At 36.0% G+C, this 18,095-nt stretch overlaps 1 long non-coding RNA gene across 2 annotated transcripts; it reads right to left on the reverse strand.

The window, feature by feature from the left end:
- Positions 1-329: 329 nt before the first annotated feature.
- Positions 330-12,519, reverse strand: LOC127806009 (uncharacterized). Of its 2 annotated transcripts, XR_008024317.1 has the most exons (4): positions 12,387-12,519; positions 11,142-11,220; positions 4,122-4,416; positions 330-4,019 (listed from the first exon to the last, which is right to left on the reverse strand). It is a non-coding gene; the product is annotated as an uncharacterized LOC127806009 (long non-coding RNA). The 2 variants fall into 2 exon arrangements; XR_008024316.1 differs by lacking the exon at positions 12,387-12,519 and having other exon boundaries at positions 331-4,019; positions 11,142-12,356.
- Between the last annotated feature and the right edge of the window lie 5,576 nt (positions 12,520-18,095).

Below are 18,095 nucleotides of genomic sequence, written 5' to 3' on the forward strand. Positions count from 1 at the left end.
GGAAATAAGAATTTAATTTAGAAAATTTCAAGAAAATTTTAGAAGGTTAGAAATATTATTTAAAGAATATTAGTAAAGAGATATTGCCTTATATGAAAGTTTAGATATTTATTATGAAAATTTTTGAGAATCTTTGGGGCACGAGGATTGGGAAATAGCTCGTCTTTCGAGAATGACACGCTTTTCGAAGCAACTTAAATTGTGGAAGGTAAGTGTACTGTTACAAGATTAGTACGGTTATAAATATTTATGTTTACACATAAATATTTATGTATATGTACACGTAGATATTATTGATCACATGCATCATGGCCGTAGGGAGTACGAACTAGCACAGCTACTGTACCAAGGGAGCCCCCATACACCCTGGCTTCGAAAGAGGTGGCCGTAAACATGATAAGTAGCATGAAATGTGCAGTTGACATCTAATTTAAATATTTTTTTTTGTCTTCCAAAGCTTTATTTTATTAAGAAAAGGCTTGAGCTGAGTTGTCGACAGCCCTGGTACTGTAAGAGGTTTAAAAGTGAAAATCTAAGACAAGTTCTTTTCACTCTCCTCCCATTTGGTCAGCTCTCTATCCTTTTATGCAAGTTCTCCTCCTTTTTACGTGAGTTCTTATACTCTTTGATTGTTCGATCAATTGGTTCCTGATTGAACTGTGATTTATACTTAAAAATTCTTATCCTTGAACACTTGCATAATTTTATAGGGTTTGCATCGCCTTATAACTCTTGTGGAATGATTCCTAACCATGCGGGGATAGGTTTCTAGATGGTATTGAAGGTGGTGTTTGTATGCTTAGAGCTTTATTTTATTGTTACATGGTTAAAGGTGGCTGGCATTTGGGGGGTTCATGTGTTCAATATGCAAGGGCATGAGCATGTTAATGTGTCGCGAGTGTGCGTTTAGGATGCATCTGCATGGCATTCGTATTCCTATGTGGGCATAGCATGGCTTTATGCGTGGCTTATGGAATTATGTATCATCGTTAATGCTGCATTAGCCTTGCATCCATATATGTTGCATTGCATGGTTATTGTTGTGTACGACTGATTTATTCGCAGAATGTACATCCACGAGCTCGGGTGACAGGAAGACCATTCCGAGGGAGCTTCGGCTCGGTTGTTGTGGGAGCTTTGGGCTCAGGAGCATTTGGCTCGGGATATGTTAGCCAATTCATGGCTGCATGCAGGTTTGTATGGAACCTTGGGTGCCAGTCTGCATCTTATGTGTAGGCTCTTGGTTCATTATTTGTGTATTGTTGCATCTCTTATTGTGTAGCTTGAGTTGTGGTTCATGGCATGATTTGTATGCGAAACATGTGTAAGGTAGTTTCTAGCCTTGTAGCCTTTTTATTTCCTTATGTTTGCTGAGTCTTGCTCCTCACTTTTGCTCCCCATCATTCCAAGTAGGGGAAAAGCGAAGGTCGAGGGCAATGTCTAATTTGACAATGTAGAGTGTGTACAGGGCAATCCCAGTCAAAGACCCTTGGGAGAGTGGTTGGTGTTCTTGGGTGCAGGAGGATGTCATTTTGTTCTTTTTGTAGTTGTGTATGGTAGTACGCTAGCGACTGGCTAATGGTTCTTGTGGTGTACTTAACAGCTTATCTATGTATATTATGCTTCCGTTGTGTTTGTATATGTCTTTTTCTCTTCTCAAGGGACTCCACCTTGGCTTCCCTGGCTCAAGGGTTGCTGAGTTGGGGTTTCCTACATATTTTGTATCTTTTTTATGTGGGCTTCAATATATGTATTGCCTTTGTCTCATGGTATATGTATATATATGTATTTTGTATCTCTTTTCCTTTGGCTTTAATATATTTTATGCATGTTACAATTTTTGTGCACTATGTTACAGTTTTTAGATTTTCATTTGCATCATCATCATCATCTTCTTCTTTTTCTTTGTTCCTTCTTCATTTGCATCTTCTTTTTCCTCCATTTTTCTGCTTGCTTGGAGTTTCAAAGAGTAAGGATTTCAGCTTCAACGAAAGGCTTCTCTTTTTCTTCAGTTTTCATTAATAAGGCAAGTTCCTCTGGCACTTTTTTTATATTGTGTAAGTTTTCCCCTTCTTTCGGTTGGAATGTCAAAATATGTCTTTGTTTTCCATATCCTTGTTAAAACTATTTTGTATGGGTTGTGTGATTATCTGTATTTTCCCCTTAAATATTGTGGCTTGTCTAAATCTCTTGTCGGGTCTTGTTGTTGGTCTTGTTGGGGTTGTTCATCTCATTTTCTTTAAGGAATGGCAACTTGGGGGTTAGAAAATCATCCATAAGAGTTTTTGTGTATTGTTGCTCATATTTTTTGTTTCTGGGTTCTTCATAGTCGATTTTGTAAGGGTAGGAGTCGACTGTTTTGTGTAAAAGTCAACTCTGCATGATAAGTTATTGGCCCAGTTGACTAAGGTGACCAAGAGTCGACTCCCATATCCCTAGAGTCCACTCCTCTTTTCCAAAAGTCTACTCTTTGCCCTAGACAACTTTGCGTTCCTTGTACTCTTTTAACCATAACTTTTTGTCTAGATGTTGAAATTAAAATTCGTTTTTTGCGTTGTTAACCTAACTCAATAAGCTTTGTTTTGAGACAAAATATGAATCATTTGGATTCAAATTGAGCTTATAGTGATTTTTTAATCCAAGCCTAAAATTTGAAAATTTTTAGCTTCTTAAATGCCTATAATCTTTTCCCCAAACATCTTGTAGTGTTCAAATGAGACTTAAAATACTTCTTGATGATATGTGGGTGTCCTAAGGGGGAGAAATTTATCATGTGTTATAAGAAACGAATGGCATGAGACTTTTATGATGAACATATGTAATTAATCTACTTGATATTGAGAAATGGTATGGAAATGAAACTCAATGAAGGATGTTAAATTTTGTGGATAAAAATACAACAGGCTCATAAATGAAAATGATATTGAAATGTTTAAATGTGCATGATAATCGTGATGTGAACATTTCTATAATGAAGCATGCATGTCATATTTACACGTGACCTCATGAGAATTCCATGGCATTATTTTTAGCGCCCTTATTATTATTTTAGTGTGGCGGTTATGTTGCGTGGGATGAGAAAGAAAATGATATCCTATAGAGCGCTTGACGCGGGTGAGGTGGCCATATAACCCAATAGACAATGCTCAAGCCAAGTGAATAGCTGATTGATGTTTCTATATATATCTATACACATGCATGCATGTGAATGGAAGACTATGTGAGTCGATATGATTCATGTGAATGGAGGCTTTGAGAGCCGATGTGATCATATGGAGGGCCGTGTGAGCTGATGCAATGCTTGGAAATCTATATGTTTATGGGAAATGAAATGTTGCATAAAATGCATAATGACGATGGTGAGGGATGGTATTAATGATGGGAAATTAATAATGAAATCTTTATTGTATTTTGGGGAGTTGGGTATACTCTATTTGATCTATCCATGACTTGATTCTACGATCTCACTTGTTGATTATATATACTTTTTGAGTCTTGTGCTTCACAGTGCTTACTCTTATCATTCTAGGTAAGGGAAAGGAAATTGTAGAGAGCGAGTCTAATGGAATTAGAGCCCATGTCTAGAGGTGTACAAAGGCATTCCCAACTAAAAGGTCCAGGGTGTATTTTGTTTATTTTGTTTGAAGGCTTGTAGAGTGAAAAATTTGTTGTGCAATTTGTAATATTGTCCTTTTATTTTGGATGGTATGGCCATTTAGCCTAAGGGATTATATAAGTCAAGTTGTTAATGAAATGTATTATTTTTGGCTTCTGTTATTTAGTGAGCAAGAAAAAAAAAATGTTAAGTGTTTTATTTAAGTATCGTTCTATATGATTTTTGTGATGACCTCTTTTCGAATTTTTCTATGTTAGTGGGATAATCCGAGAGTGGGCCACTACAACTAGAGCTTACAAGAGAGATAAAGAGGACTAAAACTTGCCTTAAAAGCTTTTCTTGATGATCATACTTGAGATGATGCTTTCAAAAACCCTTTACTTCACATCCCCAACAAATGAGCCTAACAAGAAGATAAAAAGAAGGAGAAGATGAAGATAACTCCAAATCCCACAATCCTTTTGAACCATAAACAAGTAAGAAAGAGAAAAGAGAAAGAACGTACCTTCTTGCTTCCTCTCTCCCGATCGACCACTCCTCATCGTCTTCTTCTTTCCTTTGCCTTCTTGTTTCTTCCTCTCAGGCAAAATGACCATTTCTTATATATATACAAATATCTCCCTTTTTACTTAAATGCCCATATGACATAGTCTCTTAAATGAAAATCATTCTAATGTTAGATTAGACATAAATAAACATCACCAACACCAAATAACATTTCCATGAATACCTTGATTTATTTCAGGTCCCTTTACCACTTAAGTCAAATATTTGACTTTTCCACTTTCTTTGCACATCACCTAAAAATATCACAAATAATTCGTTAAACATTATCACTCTAGTAAAATAAATGTTCCATTCCAATTATACCACTCAGGCCCACTAATGGGTCATTACAAATTATCTGCCCCTACTAGGTTCACCTTCTGCCTTACTTTTGCCTTTACTTGGAATGATGTAAATAAGAAAATGAGCCACAAGACCCAACAAGTATAACAACGGGATATGAAAAACATGATCAATAAGAATAAGCCACAAAGAAATATAACCCAATACGAGTAAGCTATGGTGCCCCATACAAGATACACATACCAAAAGGTGAAACACTAGCCCAACCACACCATGCACACAAACCTAAGAACAAAGGATGATACAGGCACACACCCATATCCTAGCACTATATACATAGATAATATCGGACACTTAGGGCTAGATAACTTACTCCCAAGGAGATGCTCAAGGCCAGTTAGCTCCTAAGGTCTATATACATATTAACTGTGTAACGACCCATTAGTGAGTCTAGACGTTATTGGTAATTTATTTCGGCATTTGAACTTTTGCCTTAATTAATTGTTGAAAATAATTTGTCTCGACGCAATTAATGAAAATAATAATTTTGTGGGATGATAAATGTAAGTGAAATTAAAATATAACTTAAGTAGGGAAGGCAATTTATCCAATTTTAGAATTAATAAAACTAAATAAATGGATGTAACATGATATATAGAAATTGACAATGATAACCTACAACATTCAAGTTCAAGATTACCAGATGCACATTAAGATTCTGAAAATGATGATTTACACAAGACCATTTTCATTAAAATTTATCACTTAGCAATTGAGAATTGTGCTTCTTTCATGAATACATTACCAAATAACAATAGAATTACTTGGTCTACTCAAACTTCTCAAATTAGTGTAGAAAAATGGCATGCTCCATATACTAATAAACATAGTTAATACCTGCATGAATGAGTCTCTAGATATTTATTGGGCACAAATATAAAAGGGTTTCTTCAGGCCCCAGTCAGCGGCCACAAGTAAACCGTAATTGACACTAGAAAAGTATATATTCAAGTTTGTGAATTGAAGTGAAGGAAACTAGGAAAGACAGAGTGAGGAAAAGATAGAGATTCAAGAAACATGAACAAGTAGGTGAAAACCCAAGATGGTCAAATTAGAATGAAAATATGACCAAAATTTAGATCATTTAATCTGAAATTTTAAATTTCACCTGCCTGTTGAAATAATAAACAAAACAAGACAACTCTGTTATGAGCACCATGAAACTTGTGATGCAAAATTATTATGTAATGGAACTCAAACTATGCGTATCCTTCCATGCTCAAAATTATAAATGTATAGAAACTGTCAACGCAATGGCAAGGTTCCTCAGAAGTAATAAGCAGAAAAATTCCAATTTCACTAAGGAAAATAATCACTTTAATGCAAAAAGTTGGAAACCAGCCCATGTACACAATGAGAACATATAAGAAAATGATTAATACAGTAGTCAATTACAAGTAATGGTGATTGAAAACTAACTATTAACTAGTAATGTAGGCCTAACCATTTCACAAACTATTCAAATATAATGGCCACAACTAAATCATTTTTAGATATGACAGTCAAGCTAAGCGATAAAAGGTCCAAAAAAGAGTTACCTGAGCACTGTGAATTACACTGACATTTATTAATAGACTGAGAAAAATCATTCAACAGTTATAAGAAGAAAATTGCAAGAAACAACACTCAACTCTGCCCAAGATTGAAGAAAAATAAGAACAATGCTCTTCAACCTTCACAAGCTATAAGATTTCTTTCTCTATATCCTCCACATCATGAAAGGAGGAGATAGACAACCTTAGAGGACCAATCTTAACCCCAATAGGACAAAAAATCCATGTAGATGGAACCATTGCGCCACAAGGTGAATAACCATTCCTCAACACCCCCCGGTCCCCCCCTCCCAAAAAAAAACAAAAAAACAAAAAAGGTCAATAAAAAATGACGGGGAACTTATGCAAAAACGCACAACTATAAGACTATCAGTATCCTTGCTCTCAAATTATTTGTTATAAGAATGAAGCCAAGAGCAACTACCCAAGCAAACACGACATTTTTGGGTGGGGATTTTGTTTCGAGTAAAAATAATAATATAAAAAATAAAGTTAACCCCCTATTTATCAAGTTAAACTTTTAGATTAGATGGTTGTTAACAAATCAACAAGGTGTTAAAGCGGGCAAAGGTCTTAAATTCAAACCTTAACCGCTAACCCAATGTTTAAATAGTTACACGCATTTAAACTAGTTATGTAGTGAAGCCTAGCCATACGTGAGAGGGTGCGTTGAGAATAAACATAATAATATAAAAGAATAAAGTTAGTTCTCTAACTACTAGCTTAAGGTTTTAGATTAGATAATTGTTAACAATTCAACATATTTCAACCCCAAATCATTGTCCAATAAGAAAAGAATCCCTCACTTAGGTAGGTAGCATTAAAACAAATGAATTGAAAAGTTGAGGGCACAAACTTCCATTTATCCACCCCTTTGTCTAGAAATGCCTTGGCCCACATAAAAGGTTTGTTTTGGGGTAAAAATAACCAAAAGGGTCATCATAGAGTAATGTTAGGACCCTAGCCTTAACTGTTATTTTCTTTGCAGATAGAATCGGAAATTGAGGGAGAAATAGTAACAATTGAGGGGGAAATAAACAAAATATTAGGTAGAACAAATTGAATGAGAGAGACCGACAGAAAATAGGGAAAAATCGGGAGAAATTGAGGAGAAATTTAAGAGAATTGAGAGGGAAATTAGAGAGAACAATAGGGGAAAATGAGAGACTTCAATAAATTCTTCATAATTCATACATTGACATCTGACTATGAGGGTTATGGTTTTATATATAAGCAACCCACAATTCTATAGAGCAGTTATCACTCCTCCACTACTAGTAACTGCTCCTTTAATTACTCCACTACCTCCCCACTACTCCAATACTAAGAATAATTAGAAAATAAAAGCAATAACTAACTACTTCAGCTAAATAAGTAAAAATAGAAATAAAAATAACAAGCTGGTTGCGATAAGTAAATTTTCTGATCTTACAGATTCCACGTAACACTTGGAGACCATATAATACCATTAAAGGATAACTTGAACCACCCACTAACAGTCACATCTTCAGCCCTCCCAACTTAAAAAATCAATAAAAGCATTCCAATAGCCAGTAATGCAAAGAAAATTCAACCATGTACCCATCCCCAATATCAAAACCACGTTGCCTAGGAGAAGAATCAACAATAGGATGATGCAAGGAAACTATAGGTGAGAAAGTAAAATTGCCAACGCATGAAGGAAAATGTGGACTGTTTTGATGAATTGTCAATAGTGTGTGTTGGCTGGGCTGATGTCACCTTGATTTGAGCTGAAATTCTTGAAAAGTTGATATGTAGTAAGCTGAGGCATATCTTAGTAAAAATTCAAGGATCCAATAACAAGAAGTTGAAAATAAGCAACTTAATCAGTCTCTCACCAGCCTTGGGATTGTGTAAGCACAAGAAAAAATCAGTATTATCTTCATCTCTTTGTGGGATTGGCTTTTAGTCCTAAGCAGCTCTTTGTGTAATTATGCATACTTGAGCGCTGCTAATTGTTTTATGCTATATATCGTTCCTTTTTCTTGTGAAAATTTAAGCTGGGAAGGATAAAGCAATGTTATGCTGGCTGCATTTTTTCCTCTATATATAGCCAAATACCCTTATGAATGGGTGTGGCTGCTTGAGAAAGAAACAGAGAAAGAGAGAGAGAAATAATTTTAATTGAGTTTCAACTTGCCTTTAGTTCAAAGGACCAGTGTGAAAGTTGAACAAATTAGGGGTCGGTAAGGAGCTTATAAACATCATTATGCTAAGCATAGAATTAAAGTTGGATTCTATACTCTTGTCGAACAAATTGAAGCAACAAGCCTGAAATATTAACAAACCAGCCCTTAGAAATTGAATGTTGCACACCACATGTTGTCATCTGCATTACATTGTTTTGCATTCTTTTATTTCATGCATGTTATGGTTATTTCGTGCTTGCACCTACAGCCACGCGAGGCCAAGTCAACATGATATTTCCCGAGATGGCAGTGAACTGAGGTTTCCATTAGGCCATAGGCTAGTCACTATATTGAGAAATTGCATGTTAATGTAATGTCACATGTAATGTCACGACCCTAAAGGGCGAACAAGGGCATGAATGTAATTAGTAGTTAGAACTTAGAGGGGTATGGCCGTAATTAGACTAGTATTGTACTAAGCCATAGTTGTACTAATCGGTTACAACAATAAGTACTTGTACATGGCGATTACAACCATGAGACTGCCTATAAAAGGAAGAGAGGCGCTAAGGGATTTAAGCAAATGAATAGAACATAAATCTTTCCCTCCAAAATTCTCTCTTTTCTTCTCAATTCTCTCTCCTCTTCAAATTCTCCCTCTCCCGCCAATTGAATTATGCAATTCCAAATTTACAACCATGAGACTGCCTATAAAAGGAAGAGAGGCGCTAAGGGATTTAAGCAAATGAATAGAACATAAATCTTTCCCTCCAAAATTCTCTCTTTTCTTCTCAATTCTCTCTCCTCTTCAAATTCTCCCTCTCCCGCCAATTGAATTATGCAATTCCAAATTTACATAAGTCTCAGATCCGAGACATATCATGTAATTTCCATGATTATCAAATGAGCATGTTGCACATATATTTGGGTGAGTTCTCTTACTAAGCTTCATAAGTCCGTGGTGTTTGCCACACAAATTGAGTTGGCTTCATAGATTCCATTGACAACGGCTCAAGCCCTTACTTTCTGCATCATTCTAATAACCCTAGGTTGCTGCTCGTTAATCAACTGCTGACGAGAGACAACTATGCGTTGTCGAGCCGCGCAATGTTGATTGCCCTCTCGATAAAGAATAAACTAGGGTTTGTTAATAGTTCGATTTCTCGGCCATCAAGTGATGATCCTATTCTCAATGCTTGGATCAAAAACAATAATATTGTGATATCTTGGATATTGAATTCTGTTTCTAAAGAGATTTTCGTAAGTGTGATATTTTTTGATTCTGCTCAAATACCATATTGCAATAGGGAGAGAAAAAATAATACCTCGAATATTATTGCAAACGCTAAGAACAACAACTTAAATACAACGAATGCAAACACCCTGCTTTCTAACTAAACTATCCTTAATTACATAAATGCCACTACTAATTAACCAACAAGGCAAAATAACAGTAACAACAAGTAAAAATAACAATGAAATTTATTATGGATGGAGTTGGTTTAGAAGACTAGAAGACATGTACAAGACAGTAATTTGTAGTCTTGGATGCGTGATTGCCTTTGAAGGCTTATTGTGGTGTATTTTATTTTGGATCAATGTTGTTGTATCATTTTGTACTACTGGTCATGCTATTGTATTCCTTTGGTTTTGCAGTCCTTCTAGCATATAAAATAACAAGATATGTATTTTAGAAACCTTTAGCTATGTCGAGTCATTTGTCGTGTTTCCATGTTATATAGGTTTGTTTCATAGTGTGAACTATGTGATGGAAGACAATCGTATCAATTATCTTCATTCCCCGCCATCTCATGAAAATTTTCTCCATAATGATGAAGACACTAAGGCAATCAATCAGTTATAGTTGTCTTGATATTGTTTGTCACTCTATATGTTGTGTTTGTAATTGGTTGAGTGTTTGTCCTCCCTACCATTTCTTGAATGTTTATTGGGAAAGCAAAGGAACCGAGGCCCTCAACCCAAGCTATCGACAATATTGCTGAGAAAACCAAATTGTCAATAGTGACAAATGAACTTCAGACTCTTGAGATGTATAATCTCGAGCTAAAAGAGTTAGGTTCACAACCACTTGAAATTCAAATTTAAGATGATCTAGGAGGTAAGATAACTAGGAATTATGCATCACACTCACGTAAGAGTCCTTTCTAGCTTCGTAGCAGAGACACAGATTTGGGCTATGCTAAGTTCTGTCATGTTGGGTGAAGGTAAAAGTTAGTGACTTTGGTGGTTAGCCCTACATAATATTATGAAACGTCTGTATGAACTAGTAGAGACGAGGTAAAACCAAAATGAGCTAACAACCAAGTGAAAACTTGAGTTCATGATTGACTAAGGTCATAAGGAGCTGACATCAAACTAGAATTTTACTATAAGGTCAAGTGGGAAAATAGAATGCAAATACGATTGTCTATTTAAAACTGTACGATAAGGCTAATTGTGGAAAATAGACTGTATAGAGGATCGACTATTGGCCAATCCAGAATGGGCATTGATTGAGCTTATGATAGTGGACATACTATGATATCCATTCTCTAGGCTAGTAGACAATTTTTCAGTGTTTGACAATAAGCTAATTTTTGAGACATTAATGAATTACAATGCAAATTCCCAATATGTTAGTAGTCTCGAATAAGGAGATTTAGATATACCAAGATTTGTGTATTTTCGTTTGGATTTAGAAAATTGAATATTAGGCCATACTTAGGCCCCTCTTAAGGACCAAATATCCTCAAGGCGTGCTCAATCTTTGAATAAATCTTCATACCAATTTTTAGCATGTTAATAATTGAGAATGTAAAGGTTCAAAAATGATAACTGGTATGAATTTCAAAGAAAGGGGACAAAAGCAATTAGAGTGCACAGTGCATGAGTGATTTAGGTGGAAAACTTTACCAAGTGTTTGAGGATGTGTAAGAGACCCTTTAGATGCCAATTTGGTCATTTAAGAAATCATTCTTTAGTGTTATACAACCTGTAAAATAAGAAATATAAAATGGTTAGGAGAGATAGTGAGTGGAACGAGCAGGGTAATCATAATGGTTTTAACTTTCCAACTTTTTCTTAACTTAGCATGTATTAGGCAAATCTAAAGTGTTGCAATGATGTGGGTTTGGGAGCTGGAAGTTTAATACCCCAGATTACATGGTCTTATAAATAATATTTTAATAGAAGTGAAATTGCATCTTTTGCAATTGATTATTAACTTTGGCAAAGTTAATAACTTAAAAGTGGAAGGAACAATGTAAAACACTAGGAAATAGGCTACTAAAAGACTTCGGTCTGCCGGAGATGAAGCCATAGTCGATTGAAGATAATAGAAAATTTAGCAGGCATTTTGGTTAACTATGGTCAACTAAAATTGGGCCACAGTTGATGTAAGTGCCCAATATTAGCAATACTGTGTTCCTTTATCTAAAACGTTTTTATACACAACCCAAATACTAACGAATGTACCCATGCAACACAAGGGTAATGTAGAGGTTTTCATGGTGAACTTGAGGATGGGTTTGGATTGAAAACTAGATGCAGAAAATATACATTATAAATTCCTATGTGGTTATGGAATACCAACAAATTTACAGCGTCAACTTTGTAATAGTAATTTACCAGGAATGATCTAGTAACGTACAAAGGTCAACTACTTAGTGACTCTAAGGTACCATGAGATTCAAGAGAATTAAGGATCAAAAAGCAAACAAAAAGAGAATGAATAATATTGCTTATTCCATAAGTTTCGACTGACTTATGTTCAAACTTTGTTATGCAGTGACCATTTTTTACATGGAGTTGTAGGAAGATAATGATGAGAAAGACGAAGATGAAACGTAAGGAACGAGGAAGAGCGAGAGTGTCAAAAACCATGATTATCACACCATAGATAGACAAAAAATAAATATGCATATATGTGGAGAAAACAAATTCCATAACACAACATTCAATAGACAAACATAAAACCAACAAAAAATTAAAATTTAATAAATGAAAGAGGTGATACTAAGAGATTAAGGTCTTGAAGAAATGCAATCTCTAATGTAATTAAGCTCCAAGGTACAAGATTAACAAGATCCCTGCATTACCATATAACAAAAAAAAAAAAAGTGTGCAAGACAAACTCGTGAAAAAAAGTGAATTACGTACCTCAACTAGTCAAAAACCTTCGTAATTGTATAATACAATACACAATAAGAAGTCATAATTTGAATCCCATCCTACAGAACCAAAAGGCAAATTACGTATATGAAAAAAATAAGAGCCAAAAATGAAAAAAAAAATACAACATTACCTCAACCAAAAATACTCGTTCCATCAATTTTGCCAAGTTTAAGAAAATAACATAACGCATAACAAAATTAACATGCCACAAAAACTAATAAAGTAAAAAGATGGAGCTAGTCCAAACATTTGCATAACTCCGTAAATCAATGTTGGAAGTAAAAAGTGAATGAAATCAATAATTTTCAAATTTTCACCTTTTGATTTCAAAAATAAAGATAGAAAAAAAGAAAAAAAATAAGACATAAAGCCTGTAACCAAATATTTTTGTTCAATGGTCAAGGTAATATCTAAGATGACGAAGTAAAATTAGTCTCAACCATAGAGCTTGTTGCAACCAGAATACAAAATCCTTGAAATACAACACACTATTCAAAGTAAAATCTTCTTCCTCTTAAGTAAAAATATCACACAAGTAAAAATATACAATTTTACATGATTTACACTATTCAAAATATGCTTTTTTGCATGGTTTGAAAGGTAAATAGAACCCCAATTCATTAAATTTTATAACAATTTATTTTTTTCACCAACTTTAACAACAACAGTTTTCTGGCACTTTTTTTCATGTAAATACAAGAATGTGTGAAAATTGGAATACGAGGTGGATGCAATGATGCAGGAATTTGTTTTATATATACCAACAATCAATTTTTTTCTATTATCATTTTGGCCGAGGACAAAAGAAAAGATTGGGGTTCTACTTACATTTTAAATTTAACTTAAACAGGGAAGGCAATGCAACCATTTTTAGAATGAATAAAACTACATAAACCACAACATTCAAGCTCAAGATTACACAACAAATATTAAGTTTAAAAAAATGACACAAGACCAAGAGATGTGATCTAGAAACAATACTCGATAAATTGAAGTCATTAGCTAAAAACAAATAGACAGTGATAAACGACAATATTCAAATTCAGAATTCTCCACAAACATTAAGTCTCAAAAAGCTATAGTTTACACATATTACAGGACATAGAGATATGATCCAACAACAATACTAAATAATTGATATAAATAGATTGTTGATAAATTATAAAATTTATTTTCATAACAATTTATTTTTTCTCCAACTTCAATAAACACCTATTGTCCAGCACTTTTTTTTTTCATATTAATAGAATAATGTCTGCAAATTAGTATTTGAGGCGGAACACAATGTGTGCAAAATAGCATTCTAGGTGGAATGCAATGATATAGGAATTAGTTATGAACTAACAATCAATTTTTATCTATTATCAATATGGCCAAAGAGCATGGAAGGATTGTCGTTCTAATAACATTTTAAATATAACTTACGTAAAAAAGGCAACGCAATCATTTTTATAACAAATAAATACTAAATAAATGGATGTAACTATCTAAAAAGACGACATTAATAAGTCACAACATTTTGGTTCAAAATTTCGCCATGGACATTAAGTTTCAGAAAGTGATGATTTACACAAGAACATGAGAGATGATCCAACAACAAGGCTAGATAAATTGAAGTGACTAACTAAAAAGAAATAGGCAGTGATAAATTGCAAAATTCAAGTTCAAAATTCTCTACAAACATTAAGTTTCAAAAGGTGACGGTTTACACATATTACAAGGCAAAGATAGATGATCCAACAACAATACTAAAATTGATGTAATTAGATTGTTAATAAACCACAAAATTTACTTTCATAAAGATTTATTTCTTTCACCAACATTAATCCACACCTGTTTTTCAGCATTTTTTTCATATTAATAGAAGAATGTATGAAAATTAGCAATCTAAGGGGTAGCAGGATCTCCGGGAGTAGGGTTCCCACCCTAACTTTAATCCAAACTTGTTTTTCACCATTTTTTTTTTCCATATTAATAGAAGAACGTGTGCAAATTAGTTATATGAATCAACAATCAATTTTTATATAGCATAACATGATTGTGTTCTACTAATATTTTAAATATAACTTACGCAAGGAATGCAATGCATCCATTTTTAGAATAAATGAAACTAAAGAAATGGCTATAAAAAGACTAAGAGAGATGATCCAACGGAATTTAAGTTTTACAAAGTGATGATTTACACAAGACTAATAGAGATGATCGAAAAACAATACTAGATAAATTAAAATGATTAACTAAAAAAAATAGGCAATGATAAACCGCAACATTCAAATTAAGAATTCTCCACAAACATTAAGTATCCAAAAGCGATGATTTACATGTATTATAGGACAAAGAGAGATGACCCAACAACAATACTGAAATTGATGTAATTAGATTGTTGATAAACCACAAAACTCCCTTTCATAACAATTTTTTTATTTCACCAACTTTAATTCTCACTTGTTTTTCAGTAAACGTTTTTGTATTAATAGAAGAATGTGTGAAAATTAGCATTCTACGGGGAATACACTAGTGCAAAATTACATATATGGACAAACAATCTTTTTTTTTTCTATAACATTTTGGCTAAGTATAATTCCTGCTGTAACTCCGGAAATCTGATCAGGAAGTCAGATCCTGCTGTAACTCCCTTATAATTCCTTCTAAGTAGGCGCCTTTCCCCACCTCTCGGGCCAGCTGTTGAACCACCTTTGTAACCGTTAGAGCTAATAGGGCTGTCAAGTGACTGATTCTCGAAAGACTATCCGCTGCCTCATTTTCTAACCCAAGGTGGTAGTGTATCTCGAAGTGAAACCCCATCAACTTCATCATCCATCTTTGATATTTCAGGCTCACCATTTGCTGCTCTAATAAAAACTTCAAGCTTTTCTGATCTATCCTTACAATGAACTTTCTTCCCAAGAGGTAATGCCTCCATTTTTGAATTGCAAACACCATGGCCATCAGCTCCCTTTCGTAAAACGATTTCTTTCTCTCCAACAGCTTAAGAGCGTGGCTAAAGTATGCAACCGACCTGCGATTCTGCATCAACACTGCCCCCTTGCCGACTCAATGATAAATGGCTGATCAAAATCTGGTAGTGCTAGAACCAGAAGTGACACCATCATTGTCTTGAGCTGCTGGAAGGCTCGCTCATCTTCCCCATCTCAAAAAAAATTATTCTTCCTTGTCTCCCCGTGAGGGGCCACGCTATCTTACCATAATCTCTTACAAACCTTCGATAGTATCCTGTGAGATCGAGGAATCCCCTCAATTCCTTCAAAGATGTGGGAATGGGCCAATCCACCATGGCTAGCACCTTACAGCGATCAGCTGACACGCCTCGTTGGCAGATAACGTGGCCAAGATACTCAACTTTTGATTTACAGAAAAAAAAAAAAAAGATACTCAACTTCCAACTGCCCGAAGGAACATCTTTTTTTTGTTTGCAAAAAACTAATTTTTAGCCAGCACCTACAGAACACAACGCAAGTGTTGTGCATGTTGTTCAAAATCTTAGCTGTAAATTAATATATCATAAAAAAATACTAACACAAATCGTCTCGAATACTCCCTGAATACATCATTCATTAAGGATTGGAAGGTGGCTGGTGCATTCGTCAATCCGAAGGGCATGACGAGGAATTCACAGTAGCCCTTGTGTGTTCAAAATGCAATTTTAGGCTCGTCCCCAGCCTTGACTCGAATCTGATGATAACCAAATTTGAGATCCAGCATTGAAAAAACCTTAGCCCTACGTAATTCATCTGGCAGCTCGTCAATGACTGGGATTGGAAACTTGTCGAGGTCTGTTACTTTGTTTAGGGCCCGATAATCTATATAAAACCTCCATCCGTCGTCCTTTTTAACGAGCAACACCAGGCTAGAATAGGGGTTGATGCTTGGCTTTATAATTCTAGCTGCAAAAATCTCACATACCATCTTCTCGATCTCGTTTTTTTGAAGATAAGGGTATCGGTAAGGCAGAACACTAATCGGAGGAGTGTCGGGTAACAGGTTGATGGCATGGTCCTTGTTTCTGGCGGGTGGCAGTTCCTCCAAGTTTGCAAAAACCCCTTCGAACTCAGCCAATAATTCCTCTAAACTCCAAGGCAGTCCTACTTGCAATTCGTAAAACTCTGTCGCCACCTTTCCCATTTCCAGCAGTACTCCCTCCCCATTTTCTTTAAACACCTTCATCATAGCTTTTAGGGAGACTAATGTCTTACTTAAGCTAGGGTCACCCTACAAAGACACGGCCATTCCCCCCACCTGGAACTTCATGGTCAGATTCCTCCAATCCATACTCATTTTCCCCACCAATGCCAGCCACTTCATGCCAAGAATGACATCGGAACTCCCTAACTCAAGTGGAAGGAAATCTTCCACTATCTGCAGATTATCAAGGATCAGTTTCACCCCCTTGCAAATTCCCGCTCTTTGTACAGCCATCCCGATTCCCATTATCACCCCATATCCAGCCGTTTTTGTCCTAGGCAAACTCAAACGTTGCACCAACTCGAACGCTATGAAGTTGTTAGTAGCTCCTCCATCCACAAGAACCACTACCAGCTGCCCTTCTATGTGTCCCCTTAGCGTCATCATTTGTGGTGTAGTCAATCCCACAACCGATTTCATGGACAACTCGATCACTTCCCCCCCATGTCCCAGCTCCTCATTGCCCACCTGCATTGTTTCTTCCTCTCCTACCGCCTCGCCTATTTCTTCGTCATAGATCATCAAAACTTGGAGCTCCTTGTTTTTGCACCTATGACCTATCGAATATTTTTCATCACAACGAAAGCAAAGGCCCTTCTCACGCTTGGCCTTCCATTCAGCCTCACTAAGGCGTTTAAAAAAGGGAAGCTCCCAACATTTCTAGAGGCGTGATACCTGGGTCCAGCTTGGGTCATCAGCTTCTGGAACGAACCCGAACTCTTCCCTGGTACCGGGGACAATGGGGTGTGACCGATGGTGCCAAAGGGTAGCTACTCTTTCGTTGGTTTGCCACCTTACAACAGTTCCGAAGAGCTGCATTCTTATCCTTAATATTTTGTGCCACCACCATGATCCGATCAAGCACTCGAGCTTGCAGCACTCTGATCTCCACTATTATCTCCAGGTTGAGACCGTTTAGGAATTGGCCTTCCAAAAACGGCTCCGGAACATCTGGCACGGATGCAGCCAACGTCTCAAACTACAACCTATACTCCTTAACAGTTCCCTCTTGCCGAAGAACCAAGAAACGCTCCTCCAACAACCTTTCTTGAGTGGAGCGAAACCTGCCCAAAATTCCCTGCTTCAACCCTTCCCAACTTCGAATTCCTCTTTACCTAGACTCCCATTGAAACCAAGCCAAAGCCGCAGCTTCAAAACACAGTGCGGCATATTCGATCTTCTCCTCCTTGGTTAATTGAATGACCGCAAAATACCTCTCAGCTCTGAAAATCTACTCGTCGAGATTCTCCCCTTCGAATATGGGCATCTACAGCCTGCTTCCCCGTGATTCTGACCTTTACCCACCTCCGATTCCTCATTCCAAGTCGCAGCCTCCCAAAATCCAAGGGGTTACTTCGGAATCCATGGTGAATTCCGAGGGTCACTCTCGCTCCTTGGTCTTGCTCTTCCTCTCTCGCTCCTACTCGTCCCACTTCATTCGCATGACAGCAAATTGCTCTACCATCATCGCCACATTTCGTTCCATCGCCT

Source organism: Diospyros lotus, chromosome 7, assembly GCF_014633365.1.
Source record: "Diospyros lotus cultivar Yz01 chromosome 7, ASM1463336v1, whole genome shotgun sequence".
Classification (NCBI taxonomy): domain Eukaryota; kingdom Viridiplantae; phylum Streptophyta; class Magnoliopsida; order Ericales; family Ebenaceae; genus Diospyros; species Diospyros lotus.